Source organism: Sparus aurata, chromosome 22 (assembly GCF_900880675.1).
Source record: "Sparus aurata chromosome 22, fSpaAur1.1, whole genome shotgun sequence".
NCBI lineage: Eukaryota > Metazoa > Chordata > Actinopteri > Spariformes > Sparidae > Sparus > Sparus aurata.
The window spans coordinates 561,892-567,891 of NC_044208.1; positions in this window are offsets into that span (position 1 = coordinate 561,892).

Below are 6,000 nucleotides of genomic sequence, written 5' to 3' on the forward strand. Positions count from 1 at the left end.
TTCAGTTGAGAAAATAAGTTGCTTGGTGGTGGCAGAGGTAAATTTTGAGACAAATACAACAGTTTAGGAAGTACCTTCATTTTGAGAGTATTTATTCTCCCCATTAATGACATTGGTAAAGCAGCCCATCTATCTAAAGAATTTGAGACATCTTGCATAACTGGCCTATAGTTAGTTTCTATGATATTGTTAAGCAATGGAACAATTTGAATGCCTAAATAAGTGAAGCAATTGACTACCTTAAATTGCGCAACTACACTGGATGGATTTTCCCTGTCTACTTGATTTAATAGTATGATAGATGTTTTAGACTTATTAATCTTATAATCTGAAATCTTACCGAACTCCCCAATCAAATCTAACAGGGCCGGGATGGATTTATTGGTATTTTTGAGAAAAACAATTATGTCTTTGGATATAAGGCTAAACGGTGCTCAGTCTGTCCTATGGTTATCCCAGAAATGTTATCATGTGACCTCACTGCAATTGCCAAAGGTTCGATTGCCAAAATGAAAAGTAATGGAGACAGAGGGTCCCCTTGTCTACACCCTCGATTTATTTTTATAGTTTTTGAGATATTGCTATTTGTCAAAATTTGTGCGTATGGTTCTTTATAAAGTAATCTTATCCAATTACAAAAATTCTCTCCCAAACCAAAGCGTGCCAGAATCTGAAACAGATAGGACCATTCCACTCTGTCAAACGCTTTTTCAGCGTCGATTGACAGCAAAGCAGTGTCTGGCGCCCCCTTTTGGTGATGAAGAATATTCAAAATCCTTCTGACATTATGGAAGCCTTGTCTGCCACGAATGAACCCGTTCTGATCCCCCCCAATTATCTTAGGTATTATTTCTTCGATCCTTTTTGCCAAAATCTTACAGAGTATTTTCAAATCTGCGTTTAGCAGACTAATGGGTCTCCAATTTTCACATTTATTATTAGGTTTACCAGCCTTTGGGAGCAGAGTAATTAATGCTCCTCTTAGAGACAATGGCAAGATGCCTTTTTGGAAGGACTCTGTAAACATTTCTAAAATTGGAATCAGCAATTTATTTTTAAATTTATTATAGATTTCAATTGGGAGGCCATTAGGTCCGGGAGTTTTTCCTGCTTTAATACTATCAATTGCAACAGACAATTCCTCTACCGTAATATCTTTCTCCAAATTTATCCTAAGGTTTTCTGATACATTGGGTATATTTATACTATCTAAGAATACTTTTAGTTCCGAATTGTCATTAATTATTTCTGAACTATAAAGAACTTCATAAAAATTCCTGAAAGATTCATTTATTTCTGTTGGATCAAAAATGGTCTCTCCCTGATCACTCTGCAGTGAGGTAATAGCCCTTTCACACTGTAGCTGCTTGAGGCGCCATGCAAGTACTTTCCCAGGTTTTTCACCCTGATCATAGAAGGACTGCTTCAGTCTCAACAGACTGGCCAATGCCTTTGATGCAGATAGTTCATTGTACTGAGCTCTAAGCAGCAATAGCTTTTGATGAGATTCTGCTGACCTTGTTCTGTAATGCTCATTTTCTATTTCTCTTATTTTTGTCTCTAAATGTTTTGCCTACTGAAAAGTCAGTCTAGCTTTGGAACTTGTGATGTTGATTATTTGGCCTCTGATAAAAGCTTTAAAGGCCTCCCATCTCATGCTTGCTGAAGTTTCTGTTGTATTAGTTTCAAAATACAGACTAATTTGTTCATCCAGAAAAGAGAAAAAGCCAGAGTCGGCCAGCAATTTTTGTTTGCAACGCCAAATCCTAGCATCTTTCAATAGCTTTGAGTCTTGGTATACCAATGAGTTGGGAGCATGGTCCGAAATTAGAATAGCATCGTAAGAGCACTCCTTGATTTTATGCCTTAGCTCTGCAGAAATCAAAAAGAAGTCAATTCTTGAATAGGATTTGTGTACACCAGAGTAACACGAAAACTTTAAATCATCTGGATTTCTTCCCTCCAGATATCTATTAAGTTCAGTTCTTTCATGAAGTGTTGTATAATTGCCCTGCTACGAATGTGAGACTCCACATGCACAGCTGAAGTCGCCCGCCACCACACATTTACCAGGAAGAGTGGACAAAGCAAGGAATACATTTTGAAAAAAATTGGGGTCGTCTGAATTTGGTGTATATATGTCAGCCAAAATAATTTGCTCTTTTAGTAATGTTCCCTGAATGATAAGGTATCGTCCAAATTTGTCTTTGATAACCTTATTTACCTGGAGTGGTATTGACTCATGCACCAAGGTAGAGACACCTCTAGCTTGTGAGTTAAACAATGCAGAAAAGACCTTGCCTCCCCACCTCCTCCAAATTTTCAGATCATCATTGTACGCCAGGTGTGTTTCCTGAAGAAACACAATGTTAGACTGCATTGATTTTATCCTGTTCATGACTTGTTTGACTTTCTCAAGTTTTCGTAGTCCCCTGCAGTTCCATGATGTGATTTAGATTTTTATCTCACTAGACATTTGGTATAGTTTGTATAGCTGTACTCCCTAAACATAAGGTATCTGTGAAAAAGAAAAAGAAAAAATAAAACAAACAAAAGACAAACATAAATAATACTGACAAACACTATACATACATCCAAACAATCACCCATATCCAGGCCAATTAGCCTGAATATCTTCCCCTGTAATTTCAAAACTTCCAGATAGCTGTTAACTATTCCACCTTAAGGGTAAAACAGCATCACTGAGCTAACAAAAAAAAAACCAAATAACTTGTTGTAACACTAACCTTACACTCTATGCTACCATAATTAAACCTTACAACTTTCTTTCATAAACGTCCTCCTTTTACTATGAACTAAGTCAAGTATTACTCTCGGAAATCACTGTTGTTCTAAGAAAATCTGAACAGGAAATAACAAGTGGGATAATACAACTCCAAATACTGTAAAGTTAACAAAGTGACGTGGTTGCTGTAAAGATACATTCTGCTCTTAACTGGCATTTCTGAAGAGAGAGGGGGAAAAAAAGAGGTAAAATGAATACCCAAAGAGCTTAGACATGAGGTGAGTAGGAGGTGGAGATTAACACAGCGGTATAACAGTTCAGCTCTGAACGTACTGTATTAAACACTATTAAACAGCGGTTTATATTACACATTGTAGTTTTTGTCGGCTTGCTCAATCATGAGCCTTTATTTCCTCGTCAGCTGTTACCTTCTACTTTGTAGGCCGCGGCACTTCAGATCAATAATAGTTCAGTCTGGTCCCTCTTCTGACCCGATCCGTTTGATGAAGTCCTCCGCCCCGACGTGGTTGTTGAAGATGTAGGACCTTTCCTTGTAGGTCACTATCAGTCGGGCAGGCGGGATGATGCCGTATCGGAGTCCCATTGAACGGAGCTGCCGTCTCACCGCGTCAAACTCTTTTTGCTTCTTGTGAACATCTGCCGCCACGTCTTGGTAAAACCTCACTGTTTGGTTCTTGTATCTCACTTCTCTTTTTGCCTTGGCTGCTCTCGACACCAATTCTTTATCTCTGAAGTTTAAAAACTTTATTATCAGCGTTCGGGGGGAAGGATTGTTGTGTGCTCTTGGCCCGATCCTGTGCGCCCTCTCCACCGTTAGTTTTGTGCGCCCCGGCGGCAGCTCAAGTGCGTCCGGGAGCCAGCTCTCCAAAAGGCACATGTGTCGTAAATGTCGGTAAATTTACAAGCCTCAGATTGGAGCGCCTCGATCTTGTCTCCAGGTCCAATAGCTTTACTTCCAAGTCCTTCTTTTTATTTTCTAGGACTTGTACCTTTGTTTGGAGGGAGATGACGTTGTCTTCAGCAGTTGAAATCCTTGTTTCTGCCTTGGTGACACGCTCTGCGCAGTCAGTGATGTCTTTCCTGACACTTTCAATAGCTGACAATACACCGTCAAACCTGGTGGAAAATTCTGTTTTCATGTCGTTAATAGCAGTCAGAATGGCAGCCGACGTGGGGCCAGGCTCTCCAGCCGCTGTATCCTTGCTTTTATTCGGCGAATTATCCTCAGGAGTTGAACTAGCGTCGGAGTCCATGCCCTCCGTGTTAGCTGAGGATTTCTTGCTAGCACTCGGCCTCGTGAAGTCCGACAATTTGGCTTGCAGAGTTTTATTTCGCCCTTGACTAACTTTTTTTTTTGTGACACCGGCATTACCCTAGCCTTGTCGAAAGGCTAGGGTAAGGCTTGTCGACGAAATGGAGGTATTTCACCAGCTCAAGAACAGTATATGTGCAGGATTTAGTCCACAGGGTAGCAGAGCAGGTTAACACACGTCCACTCAGCTCGCCGCCATACCGGAAGTCCTTTTTTTCATTTTTTTATTTAACTAATTTTCCCTTACTTCGCATCAGGCCTTCCCTCTCAGATATGTGGAAGTTGGAATAAATAAAAGAACAATTTCATACTTGGACCAGCTGTACCAGTCGACCAAATAAACAATTGTCCGTACGTCCACAAATGCCTACTTAGCGTATTCACTGTAGTTCTCCACCTAAAACAAATAAACCGGCATCCCCCGGTAATTACTCAAACACCGCTCGATAGTGACAAAGAACGCTAAGTTGGATCCCTCTGATCCAAATTCAACAACGACGCATTGCATTTAGCACACAAATCATATAAATGTATTCGACCTTATATTCAACCTTCTATCACTTAAACACCTGCTTTCTTCATCTTCTCTCCGAATAATATCCTCTTAGCTTTCCCTTATTACTTCTACTCTTTCTCTTTTATGTGATTTATCGTGCTATTTATGCATATAAATAACTTCATTAATGAGTGCATTTTCATACCACCATCCTTCATTTTCTTTTTTACATAGCCAATTTACCTCACTTAATATTCCCTTTATGTGAAGTCCTGTATAGCGCTGAAAATTTAATTCTATTTCGCCTATATTTTATCAGTAGTAATTTCCATGTGCCTTTGCATGTGCAGGTGTAAAAAAAGGTGTGAAAATATACACCCACACTAGTGAGTGTGACCACACCTTCTGGGTGGGTGTATCCATACCTTGTGGGTGGGTGGCCACCCTCCCCTACTGGGCGGTTGAGCACACCTCCTGCCTTGTTCCCTCCCACTATCTAAAAACTGTATATAAGTCCTGGTCATTCAGGTCATTTCACCCCCTGGATTTCTTCTGAGCAACAATGGACCCCTTCGCAATCATGGCAAACGGTGGATGTATTGATCTGGAGGAGGTCTGCGGTGTTGATGGTATGTACACTAAAGAAACAATAGGAAAAAAAAAATCATGACTCAGGCATTTATTAACTATACTGCAGATAAATATCATTTAGTGGCTAAAACAAAATCATCAGCTAGCAATTACCACACAATTCCTTTCTTCAACTTGGATCAGCATGTATGTGTTTCTTATATTGAACAATACAGAGGAACACCTAAATACTAAGCTGTAATATTGATACACAGACCCAGGTAACTCAACTCACACAGGGTGTGTCTCCAGACGTTGTGAAACTTCACATGCTTAGGGGGTCATGTAGCCCGGGAAAACATTTTTTCTCTCTTCACCATGCAAATTCACCATGCATTTTTTCTCTCTTCACCATGCAAGGCTACTCTTGGCGGGGTCTTATATATTTGCGCAGTACATTGAGACTCACCGGCTCCCGTCACATAACAATACAAATCAAACACATCACCACACTCACACAAGCAGAATTGAAGGGTTTTTCTTGTCTCACGTGAAGGTGACAAAAATCTAAGAAATACAAATCAAATACATCACCCCCCCCCACACACACACACACACACACATGCACACATGCACACGAGCAGAATTGAAGGGTTTTTCTTGTCTCACATGAAGGTGCCAAACATCTTAGAAATACTAATTAAACACATCACTCCCCACACACACAGGCACACACGACATGCTGCTCACAGGAGAGGAGGGGAGAGGAGAGGAGGTCAAGAGAGGCTCGAGAATACACAACCAGGATGAGGAACATTTGGCTGTCATAAATCACATAGGGCTGTCATAAATCAC